Genomic DNA, 21,725 nt, shown 5'->3' on the forward strand with positions numbered 1-21,725 from the left:
TTTAGTGGAGATGATTTTTAAGTAAGTGACCCATACTGGGCACAGGCTAACCTTACCTTTGGTTCCTTGGGTAGTGTGAATGGAAGCCTACAGCAGTGAGGAGCCCATTTCAATCTCTGTATTTAAGCCCAGGTGGTATCTCTGAGTTGGCTTGGTTACCTCTGTGCCAGGGCTCCCCATTAGCCTAATCTCATGCTTGTGTCTTTAAGTAAATTGCAGTGAGCTTACTTCTGACTCATTCATGTTTTCCACAGTCGTCCTGGAACCTGAGTGGTCAGTGCTCTCTTGCTGTTTGGCAGCAGAGCTGGTTTATCCTGTTACCACTCTTGCAGTTTTAACCCTTTTCTGACAGTACCAAGTTCCATAAAGAACAATTTGTAGCCAAGGCGATTTTGATTCTTCCCTAACAAAATTAACAAAGTATGTTATACATATATGATTTTCTAAAGTACACCATGCAAAGATCAGTATTAATATACTAAGACGTAATAAGCCAAGGTAACAGGATTAAAATAGTTCCTCTTGTAAAAACTTCATTTGTCAATGGCCATTGCTGGTAAAGATGTTTGCTCACGTGTATTCTGGTGCTGGATTCCTAACAAACTTGAGAGCTTCTGTAGCAGCCTATCTACCAGTGCAGCTTCTTTCTTCTGAGTCTATTCGAAAACAAAAGGAGAAAAGCAAGGAAACAAATTGTTGTTCATATGTTGGGGAAAAAAGAACCAAAAATATATTTTTTAAAAAGTAGCTATTAGAGTGTTTCTGCTACTTAGTTGAGGGCCAGCTGTTTAGGGGACAGGGGATATGGAACACAATGTAGTCTTGCTGAATTGGGTTTCCTAGGAAGATGGTGGGCAGACCTATAGAAACCAGTAAAGGGAATATGCTGATAGTGTGCCTTGTGTCTGCAATCATAGGAGCAGCTAATTTTGAGTTTTCCCAGTGATAGAAAAATCATAATGTGGTTTATATTTCAATTATTAAGCCATAGAGTTACCTACTTTAGAGACTTTGTTTACCGAGGCCATTAAAATGGCAGGAACAGAAAGGTTAATGATCACAAATACCATCAAGACGACACTGGCAAGGATAAGAAAGGAGCCCAGGACTGGCTTTAAAGCAATAACCTGGAAGACAGTGGAACACTTTGCATGTCAACAATGACAGTTTAATTTCTACTTAAAAAATTTAAGTTACATGGTAATGTTTGGGATATATTTTTACATAAAACATTTTTGTCTCATGGAAGGTAGGGAGAGAAGCAAAAATACTTAAAAGGAAAATACTCTTGAGTGGACAGAAGAGCAAAAATGACTGACTCTAAGGATGTGTAAATAGGAGTTCCATTGTGGCACAGTGGAAATAAATCTGACTAGTGTCCATGAGGATGCGGGTTCAATCCCTGGCTTCACTCAGTGGGTCGGGGATCTGCATCGCTGTGGCCGTGGTGTAGGCCTGCAGCTGTAGCTCCAATTTGACCCCTAGCCTGGGATCTTACATATGCCATGAGGGTGGCCCTTAAAAAAAAGGGTTGTGTCCATCATTGTGCCTTCAGAGTTTTCACAAGAAGAAAGCAGATGAGTTGCAATCAAATTATAACTCAAAGCCCATGTGAGTTTTGGCAAGGCTAGAAAATTGTCTCAACACGGAATCTTCAAGGAGCAGCAAAAGTATATTCAAAGAGTTCCCGGGTGACTCAGTGCATTAAGGATCTGGCATTGTTGCTGCCATAGCATGGGTTTGATCCCTGGCCTGGGAACTTCCCTGGGCTCTGCCAAACCAAGAAAGTATATTAGAAGAATATAAAGATACCAAGAAATGATAATGAAAAACTGTCTCCACCATTCCTTGCACTTTCTACTGACACAAGAGTATTCCAGTAAGATTTAACATGTTAGCCATAAAAAACTGGTCTTTCATGGTTTTGGCAGGGAGGGGTTGGTTTTGTTTTGTTTTTTTTTTTTGGTCTCATTGTTATCTTGAGAAGTGTCATTACTGAATTTTTTTCCATTATTTACTTTTCAGCACAGAGATCTTTCTGAAATTTAGGGCTTAGAATGGTTTCCATGACAGTATTCTTTTATTTTAGGTATTCCTTTTAAAAATGATTATGGAAGTTCCCATTGTGGCTCAGTGGTAATAAGCCCGACCAGCATCTGTGAGGATGCGGGTTTGATCCCTGGCCTTGCTCAGTGGGTTAAGGGTCCAGTGTTCCCATGAGCTGTAGTGTAGGCTGCAGACGTGGCTCGGATCCGATGTTGCTGTGGCTGTGGCGTAGGCCAGCAGCTGTAGCTCTGATTTGACACGTAGCCTTGGACTTCCATATGCTGCAAGTGCAGCCCTAAAAAGCAAAATGGAAAAAAAAAGGCTTTTCTTTGGTATTGCCTCACCCATCGTCCACTGGGCTCTGTTTTAATAAGACACCCAACAACTTAGAGAATGAATACCTGTAATAAATACCACGGTGATGGGAAATCTGTATGACAACATTTTTCCAGTACTACCTTTTTATTAATAAAGAGCTTAATCGTAACTCCAGGTCACACAAGTAGCCTGGCAATCTGCAAGTTTGTGATGTAAGACTTTTCCCAGTATGTTATACTCCATTTTCCCTTCACATTGTGTGATCTGACTAGAACAGGAAAAAAATTTAGGTCAAAAGTAAGTGTTGAAGGCACCTGGTGGCAGGGTCCAGGGCAGTAGGCTCCATGTCGGGCCATGGAGGTGTCAAGGAGCAGCCCCAGAAACAGGCCAAGGAGACGGAGGAGGAAGATGCGGCATTCAAGCAGAAACAGGAGGAGCAGAAGGAACGTGAGGAGCTGAAAGCGAAGGCTGGTGGGGGGAAAGGCCCCTTGGCCACAAGTGGAATTAAGAAATCTGGCAAAAAGTACACTGTTCATTGTGCCTAAGGAAATGATGGTTCCATTATTCCTGTTTAAACATCTGGATTCCCTGCTGTTTTTTGCCACCTACAACTAGAATGAAGTGTTGTCTTGGAACCTATTGTACATTTAAGAATAAACTTTTACCAAAAACAACAACAACAACAACAAAACCCAGAAAAGAAGTAGGTGTTAAAGTTCCCATCATGGCTCAGTGGAAACAAATCTGACTCGCATCCATGAGGATGTAGGTTCGATCCCTGGCCTGCCTCAGTGGGTTAAGGACCTGGCATTTGCTGTGAGCTGTGGTGTAGGTCAGATCTGACTTTACCGTAGTGGTGGCATAGGCCAATGGCTACAGCTCTGATTCAACCTCTAGCCAGGGAACCTCCATACACCTTGGGTGTGGCCCTAAAATAAATAAAATAAAAAAGTAGGTGTTGACAAAAGTTTATTATTCTGATTAAAGGTCTTAAGGAAGTTAACAGTGTTCCAGAGGTGAGGGCTTCATCCCTAGTGGCTGGGGCTAGAATCACATCAAAACAGTCTACCCAAAGGAGCAGTTGTATTAATCTTTCTTAGATCTCAGGAGGGGGCTAACATTCTACTTTAGAAACTATATTAATTTACCCATTTTATTTATTTGCTTTTTAGTGCAGCCCCCGTGCACTAAAGTTGGAAGTTCCCAGGCCAGGGGTCAAACTGGATCTATAGCTGCTGGCCTACACCACAGCCACAGCCACGCCAGATCCTTAACCCACTGAGTGAGGCCAGGGATCAAATTGGAATCCTCATGGATACTAGTTCGAATTGTTACCACTGAGCCACAACAGGAACTCCAATTTACCCATTTTAATTAGTAACATGTGGTTTTTAGATTATCAGAATGGTACAGTTTGATGAAAATCCTGGCAGTTTCACTTTTTTGGGGGTGGGGGGAGGGAGGTTCTTTTAGGGCTGCACCAGCAGCATATGGAAATTCCCAGCCTAGGGGTCGAATTAGAGCTGTAGCCAGTGGCCTGCGCTACAGCCATGGCAAGGTGGATCTGAGCTACATCTGAGATCTACACCAGAACTCATGGCAGTGCCAGATCCTTTAGGCCACTGAGCGAGATCAGGGATCGAACCCGTGTCCTCATGGATAGTAGTTGGGTTCATTACACTGAGCCACAATGGGAACTCCCAGTTTCACTTTTAAAATTTTACTTTTTTTCTTTGATCAAACCTATATATGCTATTGTTTGGGAACCAAATCCTCATCTGGGTTTCCTACTTTATTTATTTTTTAACTAGAAAGGGATTTGGTAGGTAGTCCCTGGGAGAATATAATAGCCTCTCTGAATGAGTTTAACTCTAAAACAGAAATACTGTGTTCTTCCTGGAATTGTACTTGATTTTTCTTGTAACTTATGTCCAGTATACACTTAAAAGGGCCATTGAGAAAGCAGCACAAATCATGTTAATCTGGCTAAATATGAGAGTACACGTCCAGGCTCAGTGTCTTCGGCAGTAAGGTCAAGGATACGAGAAGTGAGGAAGGGGGCACTATGTGCTTAGAAAAGGAAAGGATTTCTGAAAGTAACAGCCACTCAGAAGCTATAAGCATAAGTAGTACCATAAAGTAATAGCAAAGGATCTAAGATCTCTCCTGTTTCCAGTATGTGGTAGTTCAGTAGGGATTTGCTTCTATAAGCAGTTCCCTCCTTGTTAAATATATTAAGCCAAATAGAATTCTGCAGGGAAATCAAGATGAGGGTTTTTACCTTCTTATGATGAGAGATTCCCATCAGGGGACCGACGACAGTGACTGCTGAGCTGAAGAAAGTCCAGTAGTTGGAGCTGCTCCATCCAAACAGCAGGTTAAACTGAAAAGGAGAGAGAACAGTCAGGGGTGAAGGGCAGCAGAACAGACTGCAGCTCATTTGGTCCTGGGCTGCTTGGTGAGTCACTGTAAGACCAATGCGATGAAACTCAAATTCCTTAGTGGTCAAATCCCCAGGCCTAAAAACTACAAAAACGGAGTTCCCATGGTGGCTCAGCGGTAACGAACACAACTAGTATATATGAGGACGTGGGTTCCATCCCTGGTCTTGCTCAGTGGGCTAAGGATCTGGCATAGCTGTGAGATGCAGTGAGCTGCAGATGCGGCTCGGATCCTGCGTTGTTGTGGCAGCTGCAGCTCTGATTCGACCCCTAGCCTGGGAACTTACATATGCTACAGGTGTGGGCCTAAAAAAAACAAAAAACAAACCAAAAAAAAAACAAAACCCAACAAAAACCCCAAAAACCTACCCCCCAAAAACTAAATAAAATTCCTCTGTAATAAGTGTTTTTGCATAATTTTTTTGACTTTCACACCCTGTGATTTAAATTTTATCCCCATTGAGAGATGAGACTAATGTCCTGAGTTTCCCATGCTTCTATTTAAGTACGGACCTACACAAATAACATCATCTCTCTTACGTCACTCGGTACTCTCCAGAACCCAGTGCCAACTTCCACCTACGGTTTTCCATGAAGTGACCGCTTCTAAAGGATCAGCAGCATCAGGATGACCAGCAAGAAGCCCTGCACCTCGGCCCAGGCTTTGCTATGAGCTCTGCCAATGACTTGCGGTCCGGAGATTTGACACAGCAGGTTCCATAGCTGAACAGTTGCCAATAGAACCAGGAAGCCCATGAGGTGAATGACAGCTAAGTTCACGTTTCTTGCCTCACAGAAGCACATGAGCCTGTACCAAGGAAAAGCTGACAGTCACTCAGCCTGAAGTGCATGCCATCATCAGGTCCTGCGATGTCAGCATCTCCATCGCTCCTACTGCTCAAGTGCAGCAACTCAGTCCCATGAGGTCACGTCCAGTGTTCATTGATGCTGCTTGCCAGTGTGGCCGCTTTTACTTGTGAACGTGACAGTGTTGGCACAGGCCACATATTCAATGGGGAGCTGTGCTAAAAAACCTTAAAATGTGACCCCTAGCTGATCACTCAAGATTCAGATTCACCCTCTGAATTGAGCCATTAAGAATTGGGACGGACCAGCCTCTTCCACTGCTCTGGTTTGAGTTAAATCTCTCCTCTCAAAAAGAAGAGGAGGAGTTCCTGTCGTGGCTCAGTGGCTAACAAATCCAACTAGGAACCGTGAGATTGCAGGTTCGATCCCTGGCCTTGCTCAGTGGGTTAGGGATCCAGCGTCGCCGAGAGCTGTGGTGTGGGTCGCGGATGTGGCTCGGATCCTGAGTTGCTGTGGCTCTGGTGTAGGCTGGTGGCTATAGCTCCGATTGGACCCCAGGTCTGGGAACCTCCATGTGCCGAGGGTGCTGCCCTAGAAAGACGAAAGACAACAAAAAATAGATTAAAAAATAAAAAAGAGGTAACCTAATGAGATTGGTAATTAGTCTGTTTTCTGTAACAACACTCTAATCCTATTGTTCTCTGACAGTAGATAACTGATCCTATAATAGGTTAACAGTGCTGAGAGGTGATTAAACTAGAAGTGAGGCGTGTTACTTAGCAATCAAGTTTTGTTGGTTTTTGTTTAACCCATGAGGGTTTTGTTTTGTGAGAGATGCATTCATAATTTTATGTTGCAGCAACTAGCGTACTTGGAGAACCCCCATAGGGATTAGCAAGTTGGCACTCCATCACAGCTCTCTTTATTGTCTAAGACCAAGGCAGTGTCACAGCAACAGGCTAGACCTCAGATGACAACGCCGGTCAAACCGCACAGACCCCCGACCCTGCATGAACAGCTCCCTATAATGCCTCCCTGGGACAGTGCCTCAGTCATCGATAGAGCAGTGGCCCAGACTGTTGACCACTGAAGGGCTGGAAAAGCACCACAGGTCAATACGTGGTCTGGGAAACAAACATTCTTCCCCACGAGAAAAACCAGAAAAGGTGCCTAAGAGGCACCAGACTGTTTCCCGGGAAGGATGAACGAACACATCAACTCCTACCCACTAAGCAACCCCCGTGGATGAGAGGGTGTTCTGTTGTGTTTGTACTTCAAGGATGATCATTTCTCATTTTCAAGGCTTTATTCCTTGGCAAGGGTGCAAAACAAAGGCCCAATTCCAGGCCCTTGGCTTTGTGAAATTTAAGGGCCTTATCCTTGATAAGCGCACCCCTGAGTACTACGAAGGCTGAAGAGCTTTTCACAGGTGATTAGCAGTATAGATGGTTTCTAGCTCATTGTTTTCTCTGCAGTGCACAGTGGTCTGAATTCTGTGTTTAACTCTGGTGTTTTACAGATAGAGATCTGACGGAGCAGTAGAGGAGGAGGAAGAGTTTGAGCGAGTATTTGTATCAGCAGCAAATTCTGGACACTGCTCCTTAAGTTCCGTCTTACCTGTCGTGGTCATAGCAGTACTGTGCCGCGTTTCTCTTATGTAGAGAAAGCAGCTTCACGTCAAGGCCCGAGATGACAAAGCGACTGAGGCTTATGCTCATGCTTAGAATGTTTCTTTTCCCAGTGAAGAACTTCCGCCTCTGCTCTTTCAGCTGGAGACCCTAAGCATAGACCCCACAGTCGCTATCGCTTGCCTCAAGGCCTGGCTAGATCCTTCCCCGGTGAAGTGTTAGGAACACTGGCAGAGCTCTCAGCCAGGGACTGTTTAGATGCCTGACTTGGGCACAGTGGCTTACGGTGCTGCTCTGTAGTCACTCAGGGCTGCTACTCAGAGAAATTTTGGCCTTCTCTAATACAACCTGCATTCATCTTTTCCTTGTTGCTTCAACTTAAGGATAAATAATAAAGTTTCTAAATCAGCAACTCTGAAAACCAAACACTGGGTTTGGCTTACGGGATGTTCTCCTTTGGGTGCAGTCATCTGTATTTTTCAGTACTTGTGCTGTGGACCATGCTATTACCTTGCTAATACCTTGCTATTATTACCTGGCATAGGGGTAATGTAATTCTACAAAAAATATTCTTTCTATAAACTTTTTTTTTCTTTTTAGGGCTGCACTTGCCAGCGTATGAAGGTTCCCAGGTTAGGGGTTGAATCAGAGCTGTAGCTGCCGGCCTACATCACAGCCGCAGCAACATCAGATCCAAGCTGTGTCTGTGACCCACACCACAGCTCATGGCAATGCCGGATCCTTAACCCACTGAGCAAGGCCAGGGATTGAACCCGTGACCTCATGGTTCCTAGTCGGATTCGTTCCCACTGAGCCACGACGGGAACTCCAAACTTAATTCTTGAAATCTTGAAAACTCAAAGAGCTACTTGGTGGATAGGCAGTAGCTTTAACTGAATTCAGGGTTCTGGAAAAGACCAAAATCATAGCCATAATCCTAATAACAGCTCATTGTGGAGCTCCCCAAATAAGACCTGTCGACCTTGAGACTTCCTTAAATCTGACATTTTCAGTTCACCTGTACAAAGGCATAGTAACAGACTAGCAGATAATCGGTGACTTACGAGATGATAGACCAGGCAAGGTCCTTTGATGTCCGAAGACAAGTTAAAATGTCCAGTCTCACCGAGGTGGAGAAAGCACCTGAGAGTAACAAAGAACACGTGGAGTCAAAAGCCTCTGCAAGTTTTGCCCCCTTCCCTTCCAGCTCCATCTTTGAAATAACCCCAACTCTTCCCTGTATCATCAATTTCAAGTATTCCTGAGCCTCTACACTCCACTTAGGATTTCCTCTCGAGCAGTCAGGAATATTCAACGGGATCTTGTATGCAGAGCTATGTGAGACACGTGCTGACTGCACCAGATATCAGTGGAGGGAGAGGATTATACTGCGGATCCCACGTAGAGGGCAGCGTCAGCGCCTTCACAGCGGCTGCAGGTGTGACTCTCGCCAACTCGGAATGGCTGCGGAGGTGCAATGACGTTTCCAGGAGAGAAGCAGTGACTACAGGGTAAAACCCGGGGAGGATGGAGTTACATGTAAGCAGGGAGCTTTGCTTAAGGCTATTTAGATACGTTTCTGAAATTAGTATAATGAAAACGCTTTGAGCCTTTTCAAACTTAGAGAGTTCTATATGTAAAGCACCACTGTTATCCCATGATGATAAGAGCAGCATCCTGGCATATTCAGATGTTCTGGGAATAGACTAAAAAGCCTCAGACGCCACCTTGAAGGACAGTGAGATTGTTCAAGGGTGTCAGATCATGACATGTGTACACTTTTTACAAAGTCCCCAAAACAGTAAAACTAAGACAGGCCTCCCTGTAGTACATTTAAGAACAAAAGCAACTCCTACTTTACACGGCTAGCTGCTAGGACTTTCCTAGTTTCCACATTTTGGGGGTCGTTACTAACAATAAAAACCCCATGCAGACCCTCAGGAAGGCTTCATGTTTCATTTAGAAATAAGTCTAGCTGGAGTTCCTGTTGTGGCTCAGCGGTAATGCACCTGATGAGTATCCATGAGGATGTGGGTTCGATCCCTCGCCTCGCTCAGTGGGTTAAGGATCCAGCGTTGCTGTGAGCTGTGTTGCAGGTCACAAATGTGGCTTGGATCCTGCATTGCTGTGGCTATGGTGTAGGCCAGCAGCTGTAGCTCTGATTCGACCCCTAGCCTGGGATATGCCGCAAGTGCGGCCCGAGAAATAAAATAAAATAATTAAGTATAGCAGAAATGGTCTACTTTGTGTGGGTTTGGGAGGGAAAAAATTCTGATTACAAGTTAACACCTAGTGGGCAAATTCTGGGGGAGAGAAGAAAGGAAGGAGGGGCAAAGCGGTAGAATTAGGACAAACTTCCCGTTATAGGTAAGGGGACTGAATGTCCCCGTTTCCCTCCCGTCTCTTACTAAATGCCCCCATGACAGGCTAGAGTAAAAAGTGACCCAGGGAGTTCCCGTCGTGGCGCAGTGGTTAACGAATCCGACTAGGAACCATGAGGTTGCGGGTTCGGTCCCTGCCCTTGCTCAGTGGGTTAACGACCCGGCGTTGCCGTGAGCTGCGGTGTAGGTTGCAGACGCGGCTCGGATCCCGCGTTGCTGTGGCTCTGGCGGAGGCCGGTGGCTACCTACAGCTCCGATTCGATCCTTAGCCTGGGAACCTCCATATGCCGCAAGAGTGGCCCAAGAAATGGCAAAAATACAAAAAAAAAAAAAGTGACCCAAAGCTAAGAGGAGGGCAGATGAAGGTGACAAACTGTTGAAAACCAGAAAATAGATGAATGATGCTACCTTCGCCGATTCAAGAAAGCTGAAACCTAAGCCAGCAGCGCAGGAAACCCAGATGTGAGCCAATTCTTACCACAAAAGCCCTACAAAGGCTGAGAAACTGGAGGTTATCAGGTACCTCTGAAGCTAGAAAGTCAAATGGAACCAAAAACAGAATTTATTTCAAGTGTGAACATCATCATTTAAATCCCAGGTTTCCTCTATTCCCTGTGACACCAGGTATTTACTACCTATCCTGCCTTCTACCACCCCAAGACTCAAGGGCTCGTTATTTCCTAGGAATGTTCAACTAGAGAGAAGCTGACCTCAGGACACCAGGGACATCTGCGAGCAGTTGTCTGCTGGAAAAGGGGATGCAGAGGCAGTTCATGTACTGCACGGCCAGGTCCTTCCCACTCCCCTTCCTTTGACGGGCTCTTCAATTCTCATGGCAGGAGCCTGGAGGGGCCCTCTCTGTGCAAACCGACTACCCAATAGCATTTATTTGCTTTCTACTGCCTCCCTCATGAATATGAAAGAACAACCACCTCTAACATTGAAAACTGGAGATCAAAACACCAAAAAATTAAAGAAGCCAACAGGAATTATAGGAAGTGAAGAAGCAGAAAAAAAAAACAAAAACCAAACCTATAATATCCTTAGAGAGTAGAGAGGATGTTGCATCCATAAAAGAAACATTGAAAAAGAAGCATTAGGGCAGTTCCCATTGCGGCTCAGTGGTTAACGAATCTGACTAGGAACCATGAGGTTGCGGGTTCGGTCCCTGGCCTTGCTCAGTGGGTTAACGATCCGGCTTTGCTGTACGCTGTGGCGTAGGTTGCAGACACGGCTCAGATCCTGCGTTGCTGTGGCTCTGGTGTGGGCTGGCAGCTACAGCTCTGATTCGACCCCTAGCCTGGGAACCTCCACACGCTGCGGGAGCAGCCCAAAAAATGGCAAAAAATAAAAATTAAAAAAATTAAAAAAAAAGCATTAGGTATTTATCCTTGTGGCACAGCAGAAACAAATCCGCCTGGTATCCATGAGGACAAGAGTTTGATCCCTGGCCTTGATCAGTGGGTTAAGGATCCAGTGTTGCCATGAGCTGTGGTGTAGGCTGTAGACGCAGCTTGGATCCCATGTTGCTGTGGCTCTGGTGTAGGCCGGTAGCTGTAGCTCTGTTGACCCCTAGCCTGGGAACTTCCATGTGTGGTGGGTGGGGCCTTGAAAAAGCAAAAAAAGAAAAAGACATTATGAGAACAAACAATTTTTGGGAATTAAAATATTCCAAAAATGGCTTGAAAACTGAACAGTTTTGAAATTGAAGTAATTTCTCAGAAACTAGAAGGAAAAAATGAAAAATAAAACCAAAGATGTAAGCAAGTCAGAGGATCAGGTCATGAGTTCCAACATCAATTGCCAAGAAAAATCAGGAAGAAAAAAAAAATAGAGAAATTAAAAAAAAAACCCTCTCAGAACTTAAGGACCCATTTCCAGATCAAAGGACTCACCATGAATTCCTCTTATAACTCTGGGGACAAAGAGACAATGCTAAAAACCTTTAGGAGCAAGGGCATCATCATACTTCTTTATGGCAATATGAGAAGCTAGAAGACAGAGGAGCTATACTTTTTAAAACTCTGAGGGGTAATTGTATCCTGACAGATGAACAATCAAATGTGATGGGGAAAAAAAAAAAGTTGGACATAGAAGGCTTCAAAAAATGTTACTTCTTGAAGTTCCCGTCATGGCTCAGTGGTTAACAAATCCGCCTGGTATTCATGAGGACGAGAGTTTGACCCTGGGCCTCACTCAGTGGGTTAAGGATCCAGCATTGCCACGAGCTGTGGTGTAGGTCGCAGACGTGGCTCGGATCTGCCGTGGCTGTTGTGTAGGCTGGCGGCTGGCGGCTACAGCCCCGATTCGACCCCTTGCCTCAGAACCTCCACAGGCCGCAGGTGCGGCCCCCGAAAAACAAGCAACTTAACTTTCTGGAAATGCACAAGAGAAGTGTTAGAGCATATGCTCCAGCAAAGTGGGAGAGTCAACCAAGAGAGGAAGACGGGGACTGAGGAGGAAGGTGATTCAGGAGAGGAGACGGGAGACAGTCGAGGGAGCGTCCAGGCTAAGAGCCCCCGAGGAGGCCTCGAGGTGTATTTTCCACACCAAAACAATGAAGGGCCTCCAGAGAAAGTCTCTAACAAGATACAGTGATAGGTTACTTGATAGTTTTGAACAGAATGAGATTTTTACTTCTAGGAAGAGTCTGGAGGTCAATGACAGATGCATGTAAAACCCAGCAAATGAAAACAAAATTGTCAATTCTAGGGCAAACAAGAAGTGGAAGAAAGGAAATTTAATTGTAATACATGCCTCATCTTTGAAAACATTTATATAATCACAGTAATGAAACTTATTAATCACTGATTATATTACTATGTTGGGAGAATGAGCATTACTACATTGGGGGAATGTTTTCATATGTTTCTATGTTGGGATATATGTGGGTTTAAGAAATGTGAATTCTCTACCTTCATCAAATGCTTTCACTGACAGGTGGAATCTGAAAAAAGGACAGACTGAACTTCTTTGCAGAACAGATGCTGACTCACAGACTTTGAAAAACTTACGGTCTCTGGAGGAGACAGTTTGGGGGGTGGGGGGATGTGCCTGGGCTGTGGGATGGAAATCCTGTGAAATCCGATTGTTATGATCATTGTACAACTACAGATGTGATAAATTCATCTGAGTAATAAAAAAAAAATAAAACAAAATCTGAATTCTCATCATAAAAAGAGATAGTATCTAAAACTGAAGATTCATGAAATAGCTAATAAGCACGTTAGTAATTTTTTTGTGAGTTTTTTTTTTTTTTTTGGCTATGCCTGTAGCATGCAGACGTTCCTGTGCCAGGGATTGAAATCATACCGCAGCTCCAACCAGAGCCACAGCAGTGCCGATGCCAGAGCCTTAGCCCACTGAGCCATGAGGGAACTCCTTTTTTGTTTTTTTTTTTTCCTCTAATTCATTTACAGTGTCAGTTTCAAGTGTACAGCAAAGTGACTCAGTTACACATATATGTTCTTTTTCAGATTCTTTTCCATTGCAAGTTGTTAAAAATATTGAGTACAGTTCTTTGTGCTATAAATTGGGTCCTTATTGTTTATCTATTTCATATATAATAGTGTGTTTATGTTACTTCAAAAGTAATTTATCTCAGAGTTCCCCTTGTGGCTCATCAGAAACGAATCTGACTAGCATCCAACAGTACACAGGTTCGAACCCTGGCCTCACTCAGTGGGTTAAAGATCCGGGGTTGCTGTGAGCTGTGGTGTAGGTTGCAGATGCGGCTTGGATCTGGCGTAGGCCGGCAGCTGTATTTCCGATTTGACCCCTAGGCTTGGGAACGTCCATATGCCGTGGGGGCGGCCCTAAAAAGCAAGAAAAAAATTTAAAAATAAGAACCCTAATTTACTTCCCCCACAACCTGAAACATGTTCATTTTTAAACTCTACAGAATCAGTTAAATATACCTGCCTCTGGAGAGCAGTAATGAAGCGGACACGAAGGGAGGGCTGCTAGTAGTTCCTGCCTGGAACTATTTCGCTTTTAAAATTGTGTAATGACTTTAATTTAAATAATGTCATTTAATGGCGTAAGATAGAGAAAGAAATAGGGTCTTCTCCTGAGACACGCAGGTCACAGAGGGCGGAGAAGGGAGGCCTTCGTACCCACCTTGCTGGACTCCAAAGTCAGGGTCTCTCCACAGAACAGGTTCACGCTGGAAAGTGAGGACCGCAAATTCCGCAAAGAGGCTTTCGGTGCAGCGCTCTAGCCAGCGGCTCTGCTCACGCGGCTGCGGAACTCAGGGAAGACGCCAGGGACAGGCCAGCCGCCTTCTCCGGCAGGGGAGGAAAAGGCCTCGGCCTCCCGCCACCGAGGAGGTGACGTGAGAAGCTGCGTTTCCCCATCTCGTCCGCCTGCAAAGTAGGATTTCTAACGTCCCACCTTTCACTCGTGTTAACACGAATGTAAGACTACAAAAATAAAAAAAAATAAAAAAATCAACGTTTTCACAATAGTATTCACACCAAAGATAAATGTTCAATAAAATGCGTCTGGCATTTAAGGTCTGAAGCAGAATTTCATACGCAATGTCAACTACTTGTATCTGAAATGTTCAATGCTGCGCTTCGCCAACAGCTATTCAGGTGCAAGGAGCTAAAGTGCCTCTGTCGGTTCTGAGTAATTTCTTGCTGTGAATATCAATGAAGAGAAAATCATTTTCACCTGGGATTTTTCACACATAATGACAGAGGCGCTCAGGATTCACGACAGTACCACTCTCTCTGGCAACCGATTTTGGCATTTGAACTTTGGACTGATCATGGCTCATGAAGGTCAGTGTTGCCTCTTCAATTTAATACAGTTTGCTCAAGCTAGAGTTTGAGTTCAACTGCAGCTAGAATTGAAACTACTTTGTTTTTCCAGATGAGAAAACGAAGGAGATTTGGCAGAGTTGCAAACCAAAACATACTTGTAGTTTGAAGTTGAACAGGGAATTTTTAAAGATACATTTCCTTAAAAATCTACAAAGTGTCTACAGGAGTTCTTGTCATGGTGCAGCGGAAACGAATCTGACTAGGAACCATGAGGTTTGGGTTCGATCCCTGGCCCTGATCAGTGGGTTAAGGATCCGGTGTTGCCGTGAGCTGTGGTGTAGGTCGCAGATGCAGCTCGGATCTGGCGTTGCTGTGGCTGTAGTGCAGGCTGGCAGCTACAGCTCTGATTCGACCCCTAGCCTGGGAACCTCCATATGCTGTGGGTGCAGGCCTAGAATGACAAAAAATAAAATTAAAAAAAAAAAAAAAAGAAACTGTATACAAGTGTCACAGACAGTATAGTAGCTGTCAAAACTACTTAAAGGGATTCTTATTATTTTTTTGTGTGTTCTTTTAGGGCCACACTTGTGCCATATGGAAGTTCCCAGGCTAGGAATTGAATCAGAGCTGTAGCGGTGGGCCTATGCCACAGCCACAGCCACAGCGGATCTGAGCCGTGTCTGTGACCTACACCACAGCTCACAGCAACACTGGATCCTTAACCCACTGAGGGAGGCCAGGGATCGAACCCACAACCTCATGGATACTCGCCAGGATCGTTACCCCTGAGCCACAATGGGAACTCCAGGTCCCTAATCCCCAGTTGTCCTAAAAATGAACTTAAGCAAACATCTTCATCCTCTGGTTCAGGTTCACTCACCTGACTGCAGGACTGGAGTTTCTTCCAAGTCTCACAGCGTATCCTCCTCCTGAGTAAGTGGCAAATTCCCCTTGATGGGATGGCCACCCACCATCTCTGGATTCTGATCATGCCAAAGGCAGCCTGTTTTTGTGTTGTTTGCATCAGGGGGCCCCCGAGTCAACCCCATGGTTCTCTGTATCATCCTGATCTTGGTGAGACGCTTCGCCTGTTCTTGGAGAGACACTGTAGTTAGAAGGAGTGTGGCACCAGGAATGCGAATCTGATGAAGCAGAACATCACCCAGAAGAAAGGAGTTCCCATCAGTAATAAACCCTAATGAGAGAGTACAGGAAAACATTTTAAAAATTGCTTTATTAAGTTAGGAACAAAGCAGGCATATTTTCACCACTACTTAAAAAAAATTTTTGGAGTTGCTAGCTAATACAATCAGATAAGCAAACTAAATGATACAGACATTTTTTAAAAGATAAGAAACTGGAGTTTCCTTTGTGGCTCAGCAGTAATGAACCTGACTAGTATCCATGAGGATTCAGTTCAACCCCTGGCATTGCTCAGTGGACTAAGGTGGGATGGACTGGGAGTCTGGGGTTAGTAGATGGAAACGATTACATCTGGAGTGGATACGCAATGAGGCTCTGCGGTAGAGCGACTCTATCTTGTCACGTGCGATGGAACATGATGGAGGATAATGTGAGAAGAAGAATGTATATAGCTTATGTGTGACTGGGTCTCTTTGCTGTATATAGCAGAAATTGACAGAATAATGTAAATCAACTATAATAGAAAAAATAAAAACCTGAAAAAAAAAAAAAAGGATCCATCATTGATGCCAGCTGTGGCTTACATCTGGCGTTGTGGCATAGGCCAATAGGTGCAATTCCGATTCAACCCCTAGCCTGGGAACTTCCATATGCCACAGGTGCAGCCCTTAAAAAGAAAAGAAAAAGCAATGAAAAAAAGAAAGGAAGTTTCTCAGAGAAACTAAAGATGGGGGAGTTCATCCCTGCTGGATCTGCCTCCCAAGGGATGCTAAAGGGGATTCTTCCGGTTGAAAGGGAAGGATGCTATGTAACAACCTGAAAATACGTCAAAGCATAAAATTCACCGGTCAGGGTAAATACTTCGTCAAATTCAAATACTGTATGGTGGGGTGTAAACTGCTTTTATTTCTAATATCAAAGTTTAAAGACAATAGTATTAAAATAATCTTCACTACAATAATTCGTTAATGAATACATAATATTAAAAAGAAGTGAAGTGTGACATCAGTAGCATAAAATGGGGAGGAGAAGTAAAGTTAGTTTTGTAGGTGACTGAAGCTATCAGGTTGTTACTGGCTTCAAGTACCCTGTAATAATTCTAAGATGCTTTATGTCAACCTTATGGTAACTGCCCAACAAAATCTGTAGTAGATACATAAAAGAAAGGGAATTAAATCACTACAAAATTAATCACACAGGAAGACAATAACAAAGAAACGACAAATGAGAAAACAACAAATTAGCAAGATGAAATTCTTACCTATTATGGAGTTCCTACTGTGGCTCAGTGGGTTAAGAACCTGACTAGTATCCAGTGAGGATGCAGGTTCAATCCCTGCTTTTGCTCAGTGGGTTAAGGATCTGGCTGAGCCCTACAGGACCAAATGGACCTAGCAGACATGCAACACATTCCCTCCAGCAGCACCGAATACACATTCTCCTCCACTGCACATGGACCGTTCTCCAGGATGGATCATATGTTGCACCTCAAAGCAAGTCCGAACAAATTGAAGACCGAAATCACATCATGCATCTTTTCTGACCACAACAGTTCAACCTAGAGATCAGCTGCAGGAAGAGAGCTGGAAAAGTCCCAAGTACATGGAAATTAAACAACATACTCCTGAACAATCAATGTGTCGAAGAGAAATAAAAACGGAAATCAAAGTATCTTGAGACAAATGAAAATGGGAAGTACAAACATCATACCAAACTTAGGAGATGCAGCAAAAGAGGGAAGTTTACTGCGATAAATGTTTACATTCAGAAAAGATAATCTGAATTATACAACCGAGCTTTACTTCTCAAGGAACTTATCAAGAACTGAGCCCAAAGTTATAAGGAGGAATGAAATAAAGATTAGAGTCGAATGAAGGACTAGGAGGACAAGAGTTGGTTTTCTTGAAAAACGAAAGTGACAAGTCTTCAGCTAGACTAACCAAGGGAAAAAAAGAGGACTCAAAATTTTAACTGAAAGAGGAGAGATTAAAACTTGTATCACAGAAATACAAAGGCTCGTAAGAGCCTAATATGAACAATTACATGCCAACAAACTGGGTAACCTAGAAGAAACGGATAAATTCCTAAAAGCCCAACAACCTCTCAAGACTGAACAGACTAAGTAAGGAGATGGAAGCAGTGATCAACAACCTCCCAACAAAGAAAAGCCCAGGACTGCAGCGTTCATCAGTCAGTTCTATCAAAGATTTAAATCCTTCTCAAACTCCTCCCAAAAATTAAACAGGAGGGAATACTTCAAAACTCATTTTATGTGGCATTACTCTCATACCAAAGCCAGACACTTCAAGAAGAGAAAATTAGAGATCAGTATCCCTGACGAACAGAGACACAAAAATCCTCAACAAAATACTAATAAACTGGGAGTTGCCATCATGGTGCGGCAGAAACGAATCCCACTAGGAACCATGGGCTTGTGGGTTCGATCCCTGGCCTTGCTCAATGAGTTAAGGATCTGGCGTTGGCGTGTAGGTCGCAGATGTGGCTCAGATCCGGCGTTGCTGTGGCTGTGGTGTAAGCCGGCAGCTGTAGCTCTGATGCAACCCCTAGCCTGGGAACTTCCATATGCTGTGGGTGCGGCCCTAAAAAAATAAAAAATACTAGCAAGCCGAAACTCAACAGCACATTAAAAGGGTCATACATTACAACCAAGTGGGATTTATCTCTGGGATGCAAGGCTGATTCCAAATACAGAAGTCCAGAGTTCCCACTGTGGCTCAGCAGGAACAAATTGGATTAGTATCCACGAGGACACAGGTTCAATCCCTGGACTCGCTCAGTGGGTTAAGGATCTGGCGTTGCAGTGAGCTGTGAACTGTGCAGGTCACAGATGTGGCTTGGATCCCGCATTGCCAGTGGCTACATCTCCAATTTGACCCCTAGCTTGGGAACCGCCATATACCACAGATGCGGCCCTAAAAAGACAAAGACCAAAAAAAAAAAACCAAAAACCCCAAAACAAACAAACACCTGGAGTTCCTGTCATGGCTCAGTGGTTAACGAATCCAACTAGGAACCATGAGGTTGTGGGTCCAATCCCTGGCCTTGCTCAGTGGGTTAAGGATCTGGTGTTGCTGTGAGCTGTGGTGTAGGTCGAAGATGCAGTTCAGATCCTGAATTGCTGAGGCTTTGGCATAGGCTGGTGGCTACTGCTCTGATTAGACCCCTAGCCTGGGAACCTCCATATGCCATGGGTGTGGCCCTAGAAAAGGCAAAAAGACAAAACAAACAAAAAACACCAAACAGAAGTCAATGAACATGATGCTCCATATTAACAGAATGAAAGATTAAAATCATATGATGATCTCAATAGATGCAAAAAGAGTATTTGACAAAATTCAGCATCCTTTCCTGATAAAAACAAATTAGGGAAGAAGAAATATACCTCAACATGATAAAGGCCATATATGTCAAGCTCACAGCTAACATCACCTTTGAATGCGAAAAGCTAAGAACTTTTCCTCTAAGATAGGCAACAAGGCAAGGATGCTTACTCTTGCCATGTCTATTCAACACAGTCCTGGAAGTCCTAACCAGGGAAGTTAGGCAAGAAAAATGAACAGGGAGTTCCCTTGCGGTGCAGTGGGTTAAGGACCTAGTGCCACTGCAGTGGCTTGGGATGCTGCTGTAGCACAGTTTCAATCCCTGGTCTGGGAATTTCCACATGCTGTGGGTGAGGCCAAAAATAAATAAGAAAAAGGAGTAAAAGGCATCTAAATAGGGAAGGAGGAAGTAAAACTGCCTCTGTTTATAGATAATGTGATCTTATACATAAAAATCCTTCAGGACTCCACCCAAAAACAGTTGCTAAAACAAATTTAGTAAAGTTACAAAAATCAAAATCAATATATAAAAGTCAGTTGCATTCTGTTATACTAACAATGAACTATCTGAACAAGAAGTTAAGAAAACAATCTTATTTAGGATAGCATCAAAAAGATTAATACACTTCAAAATAATTTTAACTGATAGCCAAAAAAAAAAAAAATAATTTTAACTGAGGTGAAAAATCTGTCTGATGAAAATCTATAAAACACTGATGAAAAATACAAAGAAGACGCAAGAGGGAAGATGTCCCACACTCATGGATTGGAAGAGTTAATATAATTAAAATGTCCATAGTACACAAAGGGATCTCACAGATTCAAAGCTATCTCCATCAAAATTCCAATGACATTTTTCGCAGCCATAGAGAAAACAATCCTAAAATTTGGGTGGAACCACAAAAATTCCCTGAGTAGCCAAAGTAATCTTGTTAAAGCAGAACAAAGCTAGAAGCATAACACTCCTTGATTTCAAACTATATTATGAATGTGTAGAAATCAAAATAGCATGGTATTGGGCTAAAAATAGATATATATAAATGGAACTGAATAAATGGAACTGAACAGAACCCAGAATTAAACCCACCTTATTTGGTAACTAATCTATAACAAGGATGGCAAGAATATACAAAGGAGGGAGTTCCTGTTGTGGTTATGAAGCCAACTAGTATCCATGAGGACACAGGTTCAATCTCTGGCCTTGATCAGTGGGCTAAGGATCTGGCATTGCCATGAGCTGTGGTGTAGGTTGTAGACTCGGCTTGGTTCTGGTATTGCTGTGGCTGTGTTGTAGGCTGGCAGCTGCAGGTCCGACTCTGCTGCTAGCCTGGAACTTTTCTATGCCCCAGGTGCGGCCCTAAAAAGGAAAAAAAAAAAAAAAAGCATGCACAATGGGGTTAGTCTCTTCCACAAATATTGCTGGGCAAATTGGATTTCTACATGCAAATGAATGCATTGGACCCCGTTTTTGAATGCCATATACAAAAAGTTGATCCAAATGGATATACAATTTAAACCTTAGACCTAAAACTATAAAAATCCTACAAGAAAACGGAGAAATTCCTTGATGCAGGTCTTGGAAATTTGGGGGCAATTTTGACACTAAAATTACATGCAACAAAATCCAAAACAAACAAGTGGGGCTACATCAAACTAAAGTTTTTGCACAGCAAAGGAAGCAATCAACAAAATGAAAAGGCAATCTATGAAATGGGAGGAAGTATTTACAAATTACGTATCTGGTTAAGAGGTTAAAATCCAAAACCCATAAGGAACTCATACAACTGAATACAAAAAAAAAAAAAAAAACCTGATAAAAATATGAGTAAAGGACCTGGAAATGCATTTCTCTAAAGATGACATATAAATGGCCAACAAGTATATGTAAAAATCACTAATCATCAGGAGTTCCCATCGTGGCTCAGTGGTTAACAAATCCGACTGGGAACCATGAGGTTGCGGGTTCGGTCCCTGCCCTTGCTCAGTGGGTTGAGGATCTGGCATTGCCGTGAGCTGTGGTATAGGTTGCAGACGTGGCTCGGATCCTGCGTTGCTGTGGCTCTGGCGTAGGCTGGTGGCTACAGCTCTAACTGGACCGCTAGCCTGGGAACCTCCATATGCCACCAGAGCAGCCCTAGAAAAAGACCAAAAAAAAAAAATCACTAATCATCAGGGAAATACAAATCAAAACTGCAACGTGGTATCAGCTCACATCTGTTAGGATGGCTGCTATAAAACCGCCAAGAAACACAAGCATTGGTGAGGGCTGAAGGAGCCAACTCTAGGTAGTAATGTAGACTGGTACAGCCATTGTGGGAAACAGCATGGAGGGAGTTCCCTGATGGTCTCATGGTTAGGATTTGGAGCTTTTACTGTTGTGTCCTGGGATCAATCCCTGGTTGGGGAACTGAGATCCTGCAAGCTGAGTAGTATAGCCAAAATAAAAAAATAAAAGTCTCACCAAACAAACAAACAAACACAAAAAACCAGCATAGAATTTCCTCAAAAAAAAAAAAAAATAGATCTACTAGGGAGTTCCCGTCGTGGCTCAATGGAAATGAATCTGACTAGTGACCATAAGGATGTGGGTTTGATCTCTGGTCTCACTCAGTGGGTTAAGGATCCAGTGTGGCCATGAGCTGTGACATAGGCTGGCAGCTGTAGCTCTGACTTGACCCCTAGACTGGGAACTTCCACATGCTGTGGATGCAGCCCTGGCTTTGTCACCTCCTACGGGCTGAGGCAAGTCACCCAATTAATCCAGCTTTCTCATCTTTCCAAAACGAAGTGTATACTGAAGGCTCTCTAGCCGGAAGGATCTATTCCAGCTCCAAATGACATGGTACAACCGCCA

The 21,725-nt window shown here is 43.6% G+C and overlaps 1 long non-coding RNA gene across 1 annotated transcript; it reads right to left on the reverse strand.

The window, feature by feature from the left end:
* Positions 1 to 39: 39 nt before the first annotated feature.
* On the reverse strand, positions 40 to 15,588 carry LOC125132969 (uncharacterized). Its single transcript, XR_007136364.1, has 6 exons — positions 15,268 to 15,588; positions 13,741 to 14,042; positions 8,305 to 8,383; positions 5,389 to 5,613; positions 4,646 to 4,747; positions 40 to 656 (listed from the first exon to the last, which is right to left on the reverse strand). It is a non-coding gene; the product is annotated as an uncharacterized LOC125132969 (long non-coding RNA).
* Between the last annotated feature and the right edge of the window lie 6,137 nt (positions 15,589 to 21,725).

This window comes from Phacochoerus africanus, chromosome 8, assembly GCF_016906955.1.
Source record: "Phacochoerus africanus isolate WHEZ1 chromosome 8, ROS_Pafr_v1, whole genome shotgun sequence".
Taxonomy (NCBI): domain Eukaryota; kingdom Metazoa; phylum Chordata; class Mammalia; order Artiodactyla; family Suidae; genus Phacochoerus; species Phacochoerus africanus.